This window comes from Notolepis coatsorum (assembly GCF_963971535.1).
Source record: "Notolepis coatsorum genome assembly, chromosome: 8".
Lineage (NCBI taxonomy): Eukaryota > Metazoa > Chordata > Actinopteri > Aulopiformes > Paralepididae > Notolepis > Notolepis coatsorum.
In genome coordinates this window covers 139,251,254-139,269,247 of record NC_140172.1, presented here as the reverse complement: position 1 = coordinate 139,269,247, position 17,994 = coordinate 139,251,254, and positions in this window count along the sequence as shown.

Here is a 17,994-nt window from a genome sequence, read left to right as displayed (position 1 = left end):
CAATCGATCCCGCGTCTAGAGCTCTGCGCAGCTCTGGTAGGCGCGCAACTCGCCACGTTAATCCAACGTGAACTCACCATCCCGGTGCAAAGAACAATCTTGTGGTCAGACTCCATGACCGTACTCACATGGATCCAGTCCGATTCGTGTAGATACAAGGTCTTCGTGGGAGTCAGACTCACAGAGATCCAAGACTTAACAGGATCAGCGTGCTGGAGGTACGTGGACACGAAACAGAACCCAGCAGATGTCATCACACGGGGGATGTCCCTAGATGACCTCACACGTCACAATATCTACAGTGACGGTCCTGAGTTCCTCAAGCTCCCGGAAGAAGAGTGGCCTAACCCCACCCCTCGGGAGGCTAGTCAAGAGGAGGCAGAGATCAAGAAATCTATGTTCTGTGGGTTGACGCACACACCAGTCCCCACTGACCCTAACATAGACGACTGCCCCACCTTCGAGAGTGCGCAGTTAACACTTTCAGCGCCACGCCTGGTTTTCCGTTTTACCGCTTGAATGCCACCATCGGCGCCAATGTTAACGTTAATATCGCCTAATCTATGTTTTAAATTATGGCCTAAATTATGTGTCTAATCTGCCCATCGCATTATCAAAGACTATTTTCCAGTCAGTGCTGTGGAGGCAGATTGTTTTTTTATCGCGTCGTTGCCGTTTCAGAGCAGTTAGAAAAGCCCCCGTTTTGATATAAAAAACAGCTCATTCTGGAGCATTCTATGAAAATCGTCTTTTAGTGGAATATTCCACAACGTTGATATTCGTCTGCCTTTTTATGAATCGTTTTCAAATAAACGCTAGATGATCAATATTATACGTGCACGCACGCACATTACGGCCGTGCACTGATAATCGCTCCGTTGATTTCCTCACGGACTTTTACAGTGAAACCGAAAGAAGACATTTCACAAAACAGCTTATAACTTCATCAAACTTACTCTGATTATCCTACTACTGATAACATAAGAGTCCTTACCTGACATCAGATGGTATCCAACTGGTATATTCCAATTCCTGATCACCATTCGAAAAAATCGATACGTGTATGGATCCAACGCGATACAGTAGAACTCCATGATCCGCGGGGATCTGAGGCTCCAGAATGAACTCTAGTAACCCCGGCTGGATCAGTGAACTGGAAAATGTGGAGTACCGGATTTTTTTCCCCATTCATTTTCATTGAGTCCATTCCAAAATCACTTATGTCATCTGGGAGACGACAGGGGGCGCTTTTTTCCACAGTGATCGCCGGCGCCCCTCGGCTATACTCGGGTAGGCTCGGGTGATGCAATAATTTTTCAGATCGCAAAAAAAAAAAAATTAAAATAATTCCGAGAAATCTCGTGAGTGGCATGCAACCACCTATAAAAAAAACCGAGAAATCTCGTGAGTGGCACTGAAAGTGTTAAAGACATTCCTGTGGCACCACCCTGAGGTTCCCCCCACTACCGACATGAATGCAGCTAACTACGAAGAAGCAGAACTCCTCCAAAGAGACTGGTTCCCCGACGAGCTAGACTGTCTGCAGGGAACAAAGCCAGTCCCGTCAGACAGCAGACTGCTCCACTTGGCCCCCGAGCGCGACACCCATGGCCTCATCAGGGTGGGTGGTCGTCTGAGACGAGCCCCATACTTAACGGATGACGTCAAGTTTCCTATAGTCCTCAACAGCCGACACAAGGTCACCGAGCTCATCATAAAGAAATACGACGAGGATGTGCACCACGCTGGGGCAGAGCGAGTCTTCGCTGAGATCCGACGTCGCTATTGGATACTGAATGGAAGAGAAGCAGTACGTCGCTTCCAGCGGACTCGACCAGACTGTCGCCAGTGGCGAGCACAGCCCAGTATACCCAGGAGGGCCGACCTGCCTCACCGCCACACCCGACCCGTGGCGAGGCTGATAGAGTTGCCAAGGCTCCCTGACTCCCTTGATGACGATCATGACCCACTGACTTTGTAGATTGCCCTACTCCCCACAACAGACATTGAGTAGTTGACAGGACTATTAATCGGTCTTCCTTTTAACTAATTAGGTGCGGACTAATTAGGAGGCGGCTGTTGTGAAGGGCCAGATTAAACTGAATATATATATGTATCGTTTGATATACTTTGTATATTATTTGTATATATACACGGAATATCCCTTTACCTGCGTACAAACCAGAGTAATATTCGCTCTCCTATTGGACAGCGACCCCAGGCGCCAACGACCAAGCCCCCAACGGCAAGTTCAAAGGCAACTCCGGGCATGCCCAGAGTCTGCGTAGTAATACGAGACAAGAACTGAGGTTGGGACTAGATATTCACCTTACGTATAAATACGGCGCAGGTGTAAACAGCAGTAGTTAAAGTTCAATGTCCAAGCCTTCACCACGAGTCAACGTGCAGTGAAGTGAGCAACCTTGCATCTAAATAGAGCATTGAGAACCGCGTGCGAATAGAATGTTAAAGTGTCATAGTTTAACGCAGTAACGTTGAGTTCGACTTAATCTAATGTGAAGTAATAGTCGATCATTTATTGTGTATCGTGCGGCTACAGTTCTTCAGTGACCAGCATTACCATCGGTTCGTCGTGTATTTAGCTAGTGCACTTATCCAGGCTGTGCGGCCTAAATCCGTGCCCACACCCGAGGAGTCCTAGGCGAGAACCGTTGGATATGTACACAGGAGAATCTACACCGGCGATTGCAGAACCATTTCTGGTTGGATTATATTGCTTTGGGACCGTGACCACCGGAGAAGAGCACCGTTGATTCCACTGTCGTTTGGGATTAACCTCGTGAGGATCACCACTCCGGCCCGCCTCTTGGAAGGGGCTCGCTAGCTGTCGTCAATGCTATCGAGCATCTTGGATTACAACTATTGCTTTTGTCTGCTGATCAAGGGAGTACATGCACCGGCTCCTGTATTTGGAGCCTCTTTATTCCTCGTTGACCCAGACTGTGTACCCGAACATTCCTCTACCCCTCCCGGCCTTACACCGCGGAGGGAACCCAGTGTCTCCAGTTGGTACCGGTGTGGCCCATATAATTGCTATACCACAGGTGGCGTCAGCTTAGACCCATCATAGTATTCATACTATTCTCATTGACTTATGCTCTTGACTGACTTTACGTATGTTCTTCGCCATACAAGCGCGAGCCTAATTCTCAATCTGTAACCTAACGTTGCTTAATAATAATAAATAACCCTCCAATATAATTTATGTGTCAATGCCGTATTCTTGTGTGGGTGTTCACCATATATATTCATGTACTGTATGGCCAGTAATTAAAGTACATAACTAGTAGTGGTTTAATATATCACAATCTTTAATACAGTCAGGGTTTTGTAACCCCTCAGTTACAGCTCCGGTCATTGAATGTCGGTTATATATATATAATATATAACAGGTTGTGTCAGGTATAGCTTATTACTACCTCCGAGTTAATGAAGGTGTTTACTCCTATTCTTATATAGGATTTTGTCATTCCAGCCTATGTGCCTGACCAGAGGGACGGTGAAATGCTTGCACCTTGACCAATAACTTTATTTTTATCTTTGTTTCTTGGACTAGTGTGGGGTTTAATCAGGGTTTTATCTAGAGAGGGGGTCGGAGTGAAGAGCGTCTTATTGGATCCATGATTCCAGTGGGAAACGATAGGAAGATGACCATCCTTAGTGGATGGAGCATAGGGAGGGGATTGGAGAGTGGGTATAGGAAGGTTAATATTAGGATGGGTGGGTTAGTGCAGGGGTTCCCAAACTTTTCAGGCCAGGGCCCAGAAAATAAGGCGTCAGAGAGCCGCGGCCCAATGCACATCGTCGGGCTTTTTTTTTTTCTTTTTTTTTTGCCAGCCAAATATCACTTCAATCCTATTAAGTTAGTTCAAGTTAGTTATTCATTTATATGTGCTATTTATGAGAGGGCTAACTTGTTGCAAAATAATAATGATAATAATAATAGCCTCATTAAAATACTATTATTGCTTCGGTTGTTTTCAGCGTTTTATGTGCATAATCTGTTATTTAGTTTGAAATGTTCGTTGAAATAAGTAGATTTTTCGTTTTTGTTTATTTATTAAGTTAATATAAAACCATATAGTCACATTTTAGAATACAATAGAATAGAATTTTAGAATACAACTAGAAACACTGTCCTGGCCTGCTTCTAAGTTCAGTGGCCTGACAAAAAAAAATTAAAATAATTTTTAATTTTTTTTATAAATCATCTCACCTTTGGGTCGCGACCCCGACTTTGGGAACCACTGGGTTAGTGTATAGAGTAGAAGTAGGGGGGGTTGTAACTGGGGTGGTATTTTTCTGTGTTTTCTGTACTGTTGTCCTATATGTGTGTAATTGTCCCTCCTCTGAACTCTTGGGATTGACCGTCTGGGCCCGCCTGGATCAGCGCCTCTGTCCTCAGCCTGGCTGCACTGGTATGTTCTCTACGCAATTAGACAAATTCGACCATGGCTAAATTGAATATTTTAATTTGGAACGCAGGAGGTCTTAAGACCCCACACAAGCGTACCAGTGTCCTTTGGTTATTGAAGAGAAGAAGTATCGACATTGTGATACATCTTAGTGAGACGCACTTATTGGTGAGTGATGTATCAAGGCTAGCAAATCGACAATATCATGTTATCTCCTCATCCTCAGCCGACAATAAGACAAAAGGAGTCGTTATAGTTACAAGACGTAACCTTGATATCAAAGTCCTGGATGTGTGGTCGGACACTGAGGGAAGGATTACTATAGCAGAAGTTGAGTTCTCATAGGACGATAGCAATAATCGCATTGTATGCCCCTAACACATTTGATTCAGCGTTCTATAAAACAATCACAAGGAATATGTTGGAACTTACTGGATACGCTCTCATTGTGGGTGGCGATTTTAATGCGTGCTGGGATGCAGAGATGGATAGGTCCGGGTCCACTGAAACACGTGACCAAAAACAGTCCTCTAAGGCCCTCAGGATGTGGGCCCAGGACACGGGGCTCGCAGACCTCTGGCGCATATCCAATCCCACCCTCAAGGATTACTCTCACCTGTCAGCCAGACACAAAACCTTCTCTCGAATAGACTATGCATTCGCGTCCCCTAATATTTGATAGTTTCGACGTCTCATTGGTTCCCCTAGCTCTCTCGGACCACAAGGGGATTTCCCTTATAGCAACCTTTGGCAAGCTCTCCACGAGAGCTCCCAGATGGCGTTTTAACTCAACCTTATTAAAAAGCGATGATTTCTGTACTGAGTTCAGGAGTAAACTAGTTGAATTCTTGCAGATCAACGTCGGCACAGTCGAAGACCCTAGGATCCTGTGGAACGCATTGAAGGGATTTATCAGGGGTCATGTCACACTTTTCGCCTCCAATTTGCGTAAATCCCGGTCAAAAAAACTAGAAGGACTGGAAACATTATACGCAGACCTATACGCATCTTTGCAAGCTAACTATAATGAACGACTAAACACACAACGCAAGATAGTCAAGAAAGAAAGAAACTCCATACTTAAACAACAGTCTGAGTTCTTGATACATAGGACAAGGCAAAATTACTACTTTCACGGTTCCAGGCCTAGCCATCTACTGGCAATGAAAATACGCTAGAATGATCATTTCTCGGATATTCCTTCGATCAAGACGCGACAGGGAACAGTCACTACTGATTCGAAAAAGATCAACGACACTTTTAAAGAGTTTTACTCAGTTATATAGCTCAGAGGTTAATTTCGATAATTCTAAATTTGAATCGTTCATTAGCGGGCTTGAGATACCCCACATTTCTGAGGAAGAGGCTAAGGAACTGGGGAAACCAATCACTCTTATGGAACTTAGGGAGACGATTGCTGAAATGCAAAGGGGTAAGGCACCAGGCTGGGATGGGATTCCACCCGAGGTATATTTAGCTTTCTGGGACCAATTGGGTCCATTGATGCTCGATATGATCAATTGCGCTATCGAACAAGGGGAGTTCTCAAGAGATGTCAACATGGCATTGATTTCTTTACTTCTCAAGAAGGATAGAGATCCCAATGACTGTGGTAGCTATAGGCCCTTGAGTCTTCTGGGCCGATCTAAAAGTGTTTGCCAAGGTACTGGCCCGCTGCCTGCAGAAGTTTATGACGGTACTGGTACACTGCGATCAAACTGGTTTTATCCCGGGGCGCCTGGCTGCAGATAATCTTAGGAGGCTGTTACATGTAATCGATAACAGTAAAGACAATACAGCTCCGGCCACAGTTCTGTCCTTGGATACCATGAAGGCATTTGACAGACGAGAATGGTCATACCTGTGGAAGGTACTTGAGGTTATGGGACTTGGAAAGAGTTTTATTCATATGATTAAAGTCCTGTATGACTCGCCGTCGGCGATGATACTGACAGGCAAAAACTGTTCCACACTTTTTCCAGTCTCCAGATCTTCTAGACAGGGTTGTCCTCTGAGCCTAGGACTATTCGCGCTTTCCCTCGAACCACTGGCCCAATTTATTAGGCAATCAGAGGACATCGTCCCCATAATGATCAATAATACACCACACAAAATTGCTCTCTATGCAGATGACTGTCATGTACGAAGGTCTAAGAATAACAACGGGAGGGCGGCACATGAGCAAAAGCAGCCTCTCTCAGTAAATGCATTTAAATCAAGGTCCCAGGTATAGGTAAAAGAAGACACAACACAAGACGTTTTCCAAATAGTAAATTATATATTTATGGTGATAGGGATTTAAACCTCCACCATAATGCAAAAAGGGGAAAAGGTAGGGGAGGACAAACAATACATACATGTAAACAAACAAACACTTAATAGCCAATACAACCACGTGCCCATCATAGGACACCACAGCTATGGGGTTTAATCCACACTCAATGCGATAAATGGCACCCAGCCACACAGTGTTGTCTCAGGCAACAGATAGGCGAGACGGCAGCCTCCTCACTCCACCCTGAAACGTGGCAGTGACTTCCATAAATGAGGGCCCCGTGTGTGTGTCATCTTCCAGTTTATATCCACTCATCCAACTAACTGCCCACAGGTGTAATCAAGCAGGTGCAATCAGCTCAATCAGGAGGATGAGTGGTATCTGGGAAAAGAGAGAAGAAACAGAATTAAAGATGACACATCACACAACCAAGAACAACATAACCCATACTCATGATACTAATCTGATGTTCACATGGTCTTCCAAAATACAGTAATAATGATAATGACCAACCCACGTTCGTCACAATGACCTACTGATTTTTATGAATGACCCCTCCCAGTCGGCCACACAATTACTGGAAACAATCGACGACTTTGGTAAATTGTCAGGCTTTAAGATTAACTGGAACAAATCAGCCTGCCTACCTCTTAATGAGCTGGCCAAGGCGGTGCGATATCCCCATAGTGGAACATTTTAAATACTTAGGCATAGAGATATTCCCCACACTAAGTCGAACTACTAAATACAACTTCACGGGTACTTATGATCAAATACACCAGGATCTAGATAGATGGTTGTCCCTTCCTAACTCCTTACAAGCCCGGGCTTCCATAATCAAAATTAACGTCCTGCCTAGGATACATTTTGTTAGCTCAATGCTCCCCCTGCCCCCTCCAATAGACCACTGGCGCAAGGTACAATCGATGATATCTAAGTTTATCTGGAATAACAAACGCCCGAGAATCAAAAGAGCTACCACTCAACGTAGGAAACAAGATGGGGGCCTCGCAATCCCTGATTTTAAGCTTTATTTCTGGTCCTTTTCACTGAGACCTCGGATGTGCTGGCTAGACCCTGTAGATGCTGTATCTTGGCGCTCCTTAGAAGCGGCGCCGGTCTCACCGCTAAGATTACAGGATGTAGTATACTCCACTATCCCTATTTCAAAATGCCGACTAAGATATGGACCGATCATAACTCACGTGATCCAAACATGGCGTAATGTACAGAAGTCGTGTGCGGTTAAATGCCCATGGCACCTGGACTCTCCAATTTTTAATAACCAGCAACTACTTGTTGGGCACAAACCGGTTAGTATTCCTCAATGGCAAAGGAGGGGAGTTCATACTCTGGGGGATATTTATGATAAGAACGGCCTTCGAGCGTTTCAGGACTTAAAAGAATTGTATGATCTTCCCGGCGAGTCCTTCTTTCTTTTTTTTTTTAAACTTTGACCAGTCAGCTGGTTCTTTTTTAGCGTTTATCGCTTTTTCTGGTCAAGCATGACCGACAGAAACAGGTTGAACGGGATATAGATCGGGGAAAGACACTCTTGAGAAAATACGGCGAGTCCGGGAGTCGAACTCGTGTACCCCAGATCCGTGACGCGCACGGTTGTCCCCGACGCCGAAATAGCGCCGAGATACGCGGTGAGCTACTGGAGCTCCCCCAAGAGTCCTTCTTTCTTTACCTTCAACTAAGGTCAGCGCGGAGGGCGCATGGCGTGCCGTGGGCTCAAGCTTTGCACCCACACCCCTTCCTCAGGCTCATAGTGGACAGGACAACCTCCAGAGGGTTTGTCTCAGACTTTTATACGCTCTTAATTCAATCCACGTATAAAAATGTATCATTGGATACAATCTGGCGTGGGGATATCCCGGAGTTGGACCCCGAGTTTGACTGGGATGAGGTTTGGACAAATGTGGCATTGTCCTCCCGTAACCCCAATCACCAGCAAATTAATTTTAATTATATTCATAGGACCTATCTTACACCTAGGAAGCTATTTGCTATGGGACTGGTAACCGACTCTCGGTGCACTCTGTGCTCTCAAAGGGCCACTGGCACTTATAGGCATATGTATTGGGATTGCCCACCAGTAGCCCGCTTCTGGAGGTCAATAACGGACAAACTTTCAAATCTATGTGGCTTAACAATCCCATTCACAGCTGTTACGCTACTCCTGAACGATATAACAACACTACCCGCGTCCGTACAACAAAAAAGGGTTATCCTAGCAGGCGTCACAGCAGCGAAGAAGCTGATATCATTGAGATGGAAGGAGCCTGAGAAGCTCACAGTGATTAACTGGTCCCTAACACTGATGGATGTGATTTATCTTGAGATATCCACGGCACGGGTGATTGGGGTGGGGCAGGCTGGGATTGAACTGTGGGTCGCGGCAGCTGAAAAGGTCAGAACCGCCGTGTGCGGTTGAGCGGGGTTGGGGTGCTTGTCCGGGGGAGTCCGGCGGTCTCGTGGGAGGGGGAGGAGGAAATGTCTTGTCTGTTTTGTCTTTTGTGTTGTCCTCTTGACTTTAACTGGGGGGATTTTATTGGGGGGGAGCTATTTTGCTATTTCTTCACTATTTGGGCACTTTTGCACGGTTCCTGTGAGTCTATGGAACACCACTGTAGGTTTTTGTTTTTCAAGAAGGTTCATTGTTTTGTATTTCTATTTGGGTACTCAAAAGCAGCGTTTTTCTACCTCAGGACCTTAGGCCGTTTTGAGGCTGGGCTCCAACCATTGTGTGGCCCGGTGGCAACTGCCACATTGTTATGCAGCTGGGAAATCTCTGACATCACTGATATGCACATTTTGAGATGACTCAGTTCGGTGAGGGTGAATGTTGTGAGGTGAATTGGAAGAATACGCCTTTATGAGAATTAGAGACATACGTTTTATTAATATAGGGCCACACGGCCGGGAAACGGTGCTGAATACTGGGAAAGGCCATTTATGAGATAGTACCCCTTTAAATTTAAGATGTTGTACTCTGTTTTTTTTTTTTTTTTATATAATTTGTTATTTCTGGGTTTGGTTAAACCATGAGGACTGAGGTTTCTCTTCACCATTGTCATCATCATGTTCACTCTTAACACTTTCTGTGCCAGCAGGGGGAGCCAAAGATAGCGATTGAGTGCCGGCACTGTAGTCAATAGGAGAGCGATCACATTTGCGAACGCATAAACTATATCTTAAATTATGGCTATGTGTCTAATACGCCTGTCGCTTATCAATGACTTGTTTGCAGTCAACATTGTCGAAACGGATTGTTTTTTCATCAGTTCATTTCCGTTTTATACAATTATACTCGTTTTTTTTAACCTTCAGAAAAAAAAGAGATTTCGCAGGAATCGCGCTTTACTGGAATACACAAAACACGTTGTAATTTTTCGGCCTATTTATGAATCGTTTTCAAATAAACGCTAGATTATCGATAGTATATGTGTACTTATGCACGCTATAGAAGCGGGCTGAAAAATCGATTCTCTTATTTCCTGATCAGCACACACACACTCACAGCCACCCACATATGGGACACGCTGATACAGGGCTGTACGCTAAGCTTTTTCACTAGGGGCACACTTGCCCCTAAATGAGAAATTTTGGGGCAAAGAATATTTTTTAGGGGCAAATTTTACCATTATAGTAGGGCTGGGCGATATGGCCTCTAAATGATATCGCGATATTTTGACATTTCCTCTAAAGCACTTAAAAATGCTTAATTTAACCCTTTGATGCATACAGTCACGCCAATATGATGATTATAATAAGTCCCTGCAAAATATGTTTGCATTATTAAACCATGAAGATGCTTTAAAAAATAATTTAATGAAAATGTACTAAGAGTAGTCTACTGACACACTAATAAAAAAATGTATTTACATCTAAGACCATTTATATAAAAACTCTTGGGTGCCTTTTTTTTTTAAACAGTACTGTGTTTTCTATCCACTTTAGCCAAACACACACTCATATATGTATACATATATATACACGCTACTGTGAGAAAATAATAATCACACACAAAGGGATAATGGCTTATAGCAGACTTAATGATTTTAGAATATTTCAGATAATGAAATTAAATGTTTATATCATCAACTATCCAGTTAGTATTTATACTGTAACGTTTGGCTACTTTAAATCATTGAATGTAGAGAGAGAGCGAGAGAGAGGGGGCGAGAACGAACAAGAGAGCCAGCCCCCCCCCCCCTCGGGTTTTGTTCTAGGTTCACGTTTTGATCGTCTAAGCTGCCATAGGTGATGACGTCACACTCGAATGTAAACAGGAAGAGTTTAACACACGGAGATGGAAACGGGATGATATACAGAATCGAATAACCAATAAATATGAAGTTATGTTTAAACTTCTGTTGTCAAGCGTTGTCAATATAACCCACCCCCTTTCCTCACGAATGGAACTAGTGTTGTGGAGTCCGCTTTGAGCATTTCCCAGGGTTAGCAGCTAACGCTAGCTAGTTAGCATAGTCCTAATAGATAACTTGGTTAGCAGCTAACATTAGCCCATTGCTCGTGTCAATTAAATTGCAAGTTATTAAAGGTCCGCGCTGGTCTGTCTAATTAAATTACAACCGCAACATTATGTCGCACTGTACAGCCCTGGTTGTAGTCTAATGTTTTACTATTTTTTTTATCCAATTTGTATGGATTAATTTAGGAGTGAAATGCGAATGAAGGGTTGAAATCACTACTCGCAACCTTGCTCCCAAATATTATTTTCCACTTGCACGGGCCAAATTAAGGGGCAATTTGCGATCATCTCGTTGCAGTGTACAGCCCTGTGATATATAGGTGAAAAAAGCTCTGATTATCCCAATACTGGTCAAATTGATTCCTTACCTCAGATCCGATGTTCTCCAAAAAGATTATTCCAATTCCTGATCGCCATTCCAAATATCGATCGCGTTTATTGATCCAACGCTAGGTGGTCGAAAGACATATTCCACGCTGTTCTGAGGGTGGGCAATGACTGGGATCGTCTCCGGTTACATGCCTGTAGTGGCCTCTTCCTGGGTCCGCTTCTACTGGCAACCGGGGAGGTGATCCGTACGCGCTCCATCCAAAGAATAGTCTCCACACCTTGAGTTCCGTTATCAGATACCACAGATATCCGATTTATTTAGAAAAGATATAGTTATGCGGTTAGGTGGCCGAGCGGAGATTGCGTTCGTCACCAGCCCCGGAGCTGTGAGCTGGATTCGCCTGTTCGAATCCAGCTCACAGCTCCGGGGTTGTCACCAGCTTGGCTGGCCGTCTGCACTAATACAATTGGCTGTATTAGAGGGTGGGAGAAGCTGGCGGGGTGGGTCCGGGTCGTTGTAAACAGCGACTCCTACAGTTCGGTCGGGGCGCCTGCTAAGCGCGGATAGGACTCGAGGGGGATAGTGTGGTCCTCCCACACGCTACGCCCTCTCGATGAGAATCCGCGCTGCCAGGTGAAAAGAAGCGGTGATTGGCTGGACGTGTGTCGGAGGAAGCACGTGGTAGCCTCCACTCTCCCAGATGATCTGACTGTGGGGGGTAAGTGCGCAGCGACCAGGAAGGGACTGGGAATTGGCATACGACTAACATTGGGATGGGAGAAAATCGGAGGAAAATGGAGGGGGAAAAAGACAAATAAAAAAAAAATAAAAGATATAGTTACATGGGAGAGGTGATCAAAGCGATCCTAGTTGTTCCTATAAGCATGGTTCTAATTGTTCAAAGCGTTTCTAAGACTATTCAAAGTGTTTCCAAAGCGGTTAGAAAACTGTATGCGTTCCCCGGCCACACCACCCAGCTGATTCCCATTACCTATTTATGTCATCAGCTGCGCCGTGGCGGATTCACCTGTCACGTGAACCACCACAATACAACTGAGAACATTCAATTGGCTATACAGATAAATCTTAACATTCCCATAAATCATATCCTTCTATTGGAAATAATAATAATAATGATAATAATAATACTAATAATAATAATAATAATCCATAACAAAAACACTCATATGGCCCTTACAATGCCTGATAAGTAAAATGTGGAATCCGGAGTCTTTTTTTTACAATCCATTTCATTCAGTCCATTCCCAATGGGTGCAATACCATCCGGAGAGACGATAGGGGTCGGTATTTTCCCTGTTCGAGCTCAAAGCCAGTCCCAGTGGTAACGTGAGCCTAGATTGATGAAATACGATTAAAAACAAGATTTCTCGTCGGCTGGCACTCAACGGTTGGCATGAACTAACGAGAAATCTCGTCGCTGGCACTCAAAGTGTTAACAGGGACGGGGTTGAATGTGAACTAGATGAGGGAGGGACGTGAGTTTGTTTCTGCTCTGGTGTGAATCCTCATGTGTGTCTTTATATATTCCTTCCGATTAAATCTTTTCCCACAAACTTCACAACAAAAATATATTTTCCCAATTCTATGGCATCTTATATGTAGTTTTAGTTTTGCTTTACTATTAAATCTTTTAGGACACAGTGTGCAACTATAGGGCTTTTCCCCAGTATGGCTTCTCATATGTACTTCCAAGTGTGTAACGGTAGTAAATTTCTTGCCACAAACAGTACATGCCCTGTGAGTTTGAAGGTGAAGTTTCAAGCTCTCTGTGGGTTCTAAATGTTTTCCACACAAACCACAGTCACTAGAATGGGCTTTAAGATGGGACATTAAAGCATTCCTTTTAGGAAAACATTTCCCACACACTTTACAGCTCCAGGTCTCACATGGTATTTGGTTTGATAATTTCACCTCATGGGATGAAACCACAGAGCTCTTGAAATGGTTGCTGTTAAACCAACTCTGTCCTTTGTTTCTCTGTGTCTTCTTTGATGTCAGTGAGTTTAAACCAGGATGAGGTTCACTCGTCTCCAGCCAATCATCACTGTATCAGTATCAGTTCCAGAACAGTCTGAAGAGAGGAGCTGGCCATCTGTAGTTGGTTCTAAATCACAAGCTAGATCTAAATTACTGACTGGTTCTGATAATCCACAGTCCTCTCCATCAGGTTCTGTTTTCATCTGTTCTGTTGAGGTGCTGGCTAGAGGCTCTGTCTCTCTGTTTTCCTCAGTCTGGGTTTGGTTAAACCATGAGGACTGAGGTTTCTCTTCATCATCTTCACTCTTCACAGGGACAGGGTTGTAAGTGAACTTGATATCAGCCTCCTCCAGACCTTGAAGCTGCTCTCCCTCCTGACTGGTCCAGAGTTCCTCCTGTTCCTCTTTAATCTGTAGGGACTCTGGGTCCTGGGTTTGGTTAAACCATGAGGACTGAGGTTTCTCTTCATCATCTTCACTCTTCACAGGGACAGGGTTGTAAGTGAACTTGATGATATCAGCCTCCTCCAGACCTTGAAGCTGCTCTCCCTCCTGACTGGTCCAGAGTTCCTCCTGCTCCTCTTTAATCTGTAGGAGCTCTGGCTGCTCCTGACCCAGACTGGGGCTCCTCTCCTGCTGTTCAGGGGGAACCTCCTCTTCACAGACAGAGAGCTGTGGGGGGTCTGGAGGGAGGCAGAATAACAACATGAATAGTTGTAATTGCTGTCACCATTGGAAAGCCACCCATTTTAAGAATTCACAGATGTTCTTCCTGTGCCCCAGGACAGTTCAGTCAGTATGTTCTTCCTGTGCCCCAGGACAGTTCAGTCAGTATGTTCAGACTGGTTCTGGTTCAAACCCATTAAATATATAATTTTTTTTTATCCACTTTTTCTCCTTATTTTCTATTTTTTCTCCCATCCCATATTTCGTATTATCCAATTCTTCCCTCCCCTGTCTTGAACGTTGCTAGACTACGCCTCCCACTGGTCGGCTGTAGTGAGGATAGAAGCCTTGCGTCACGTGTCCCCTCCGGTACACGAGGAGGCAGCCTGTCGCATCTTTTCACCGCAGCAGCTCGAACTCTGTGGCGAGGAGTAACGCGTGCCCCCGCTACTTCCTGTTTCCGCCGCACCGGCGTCACCCAACCGACCTGTAGGAGTCGCTGTCCACAACGTCCAATCCCCACCCACCGGTTTTCCCACCCTCTAACACTGCCAATTGTGTTAGTATGACGACCGGCCAAGTCGGCAGCAACGCCAAGAGCTGGGCTCGATACCAGCGTCTCCTGCGTTAGTGGCGAGCGCATTGCCCACTGCGCCACTCAGCCGCCTCAAACCCATTAATTAAAAATTAAAATGCCAACCTAACAAACGAAGGTCCGAACGTTCGGGCTCAGCCCTACCTCTATGTAAAGTCATCTACTAGTAAACTAGCAGTCTTACCTCTATGTAAAGTCATCTACTAGTAAACTAGCAGTCTTACCTCTATGTAAAGTCATCTACTAGTAAACTAGCAGTCTTACCTCTATGTAAAGTCATCTACTAGAAAACTAGCAAGTCTTACCTCTATGTAAAGTAATCTACTAGTAAACTAGCAGTCTTACCTCTATGTAAAGTCATCTACTAGTAAACTAGCAGTCTTACCTCTATGTAAAGTCATCTACTAGTAAACTAGCAGTCTTACCTCTATGTAAAGTAATCTACTAGTAAACTAGCAGTCTTACCTTGATGACTTTACATAGAGGTAAGACTGCTAGATTAGTAGATGACTTTATGTAACGGTTCTCATTCAGTCAGAGACAGAAGAGTGACTCTGAACTGCTTTTTGACATGTATTGTCCCTCAGCTGCAGAAGACACATAAAACAACATATTTGTAGTCTTCAAGTCACTGCACATCTTGCATACCCTCAGCAGAGAGATACAGAACTGCTCTGTTCTTTTGTAATGCCTCAATAACATTTACTTTATAAATAAATAGGAAAAAGAAAAGTATGTTTTATCAAAATAGGATAAATGAAATTAAACATGATGGAAAAAACTGTGGAAAACATTAAATAAGCTAATGGGCAGATCAGGGGACAACACACCCTCCTTTATAGAGTCAGGCAGTGCCTTTATTACTAAACCTCTAAATATTGCAAACTACTTTAATGATTTTTTTGTTGGGAAGATAGATAAACTAAAAAGTGAGATAACAATCTTTCAAAACAATTGATTAATGACCAACTAATGAGAAATAAAGATTGTGAGTTTGACTTTCAAACTGTGCATGTGAATAAAGTAGAAGCATTTCTTAGTAGTGTAAATGTTGAAAAACCATCAGGATTAGGATCAGCGACTTCGGGTCATTGAGAAGCGCTATATAAATAAAATGAATTATTATTATTATTAGATGGGAAACTCTTGGGTATGGTTTCTGGCTCTATTGCACTACCCAGTACCCATATGCCATATTTTGTATCTAAGCTTACTGAAAGGTGTATGTCCATTGGCATGGAAAGCTGCAAAAGTTATTCCACTACCCAAAAACAAGAAGGACATGTTTTCAGGTGCTAATAGCCGTCCTATCAGCATTCTTCCAGTGCTTAGCAAACTCATGGAAAGAATTGTGTTTGACCAGGTTTCAACAAACTAACAAACTCAACTCTGAATTTCAGCATGTGTACAAAAAAGATCACTCCACACCTAACTCATAAGCTACAGTCTAGACATTTGTATGGCTGGGAGCTTTATACAATTTAACTCTTACACTAAACCAAAATAAAATCAAAACATTACTTAAAACAGAAATGGTAAACTAGCGCAACCTGCTGAACATAGCAGGAAATGCCACAGTGCAGAGATTATCTGATAGACTATCAAAACCACTCTCAAAGAGCACCTACCAGAGACAGCAATTCTAAACTGGCCCATGTAAATGTCCTGACGCAACCCCCTCCAATGTACAATAAATATCCTATTAAACCCAATAATACACGAGACCCTCTTCATAGGACCAAGTAAGGTTTAGTCGATAATCCAATGTACAGTTACCCCCCCCCCCTCCTACGAACCTCCCACCTACCAACCTCCTCCAATGTAGTTTCTTCGTCAAATGTATATACTCTTTTTTTAGACTCTTCTTGTATCAAAAACAGTACTGTATTTGTAAATCTGGTATGTCATAAATGTATAGATGTAGCAGTACTGTCTATCTGTATATCATATATGTCATGATGAATTGAAAATGGGGGACCCTGATGTAAACAAGACGAAAGTCTTTCTCTGGTCTGCATCCCCTTAACAATTGTGTGTATTGAGCTGTACTGTATTGTACCCATTCTGCAATCTGTTAATACAATTTTCAATCATTCAATCAGTTAGCAGGTAAATTAATTTACATTGATAAACATACAATATGCATGGAGCCACATACCTGCATAAGACACATAAAACAACACCGCTGGAGTCTTCTGGTCACTGCACATCTTGCATACCTACATGTACAAAATTAAAGTATTCATTAGTTTGTTCACCATAATAACTCATACCTACACCATGTACAAAATTAAACAATTCATTAGTTTGTTCACCATAATAACTCATACCTACATGTACAAAATTAAACTATTCATTCGTTTGTTCACCATAATAACTCATACCTATGTAAAATATTAAACAATGCAGTTTTCTCAACAGAATAAGTTATATATATATTATAATAACTCCGACAACAATAGAGAGAATGGAATCTGCATGGAATGGCCGTAGCAATCATTGCGACATTTAATGTACAAAACTAACTAGTGGTCAAATTAGCACAAATGCCATAAAATCATGTAATAAAATGAACGTTAAGCATTATGTATTACAAGTTAAAACTTAAATGAGTTACATTTAGCAGAAACTAGTGAAATAAGGAGCTATATTTCAAACGGAACCACCTACCCTGACGCTCCTCAGCAGAGAGTGGGTACGGGCGGCAACACAACAGGGACAGACAGCGCGATATGCAATGACCCAAAACTTCACAGGTGGTGACAGGATCTCACTGCCACCTAGTGGTAGCCTATGTTACTGTATGTACTGTGTTGATTGATTGAACATGTTATTAACAGATTGCAGAATGGGTACAATACAGTACAGCTCAATACACAACATTTTAAGGGGATGCAGACCAGAGAAAGCCTTTCATCTGGTTTACATCAGGGCCCCCCATTTTCAATTCATCATGACATTTATGACATACACATACAAATACAGTACTGTTTAAGAGAGAGAGATCCTAAAAGAAAACATATACATTCGAGGGGGAAGAAACTGTACATTAGGAGGGGGTGGGTGGGTTGGACATTTACGGGGGCCAGTTTCGAATTGCTGTCTCCCGTAGGTGCTCTTTGACAGTGGTTTTGAAAGTGGGTAGTGATTCACATTCCTTACAGCTGTGGGTAGGGCGTTCCACATTGTTGTG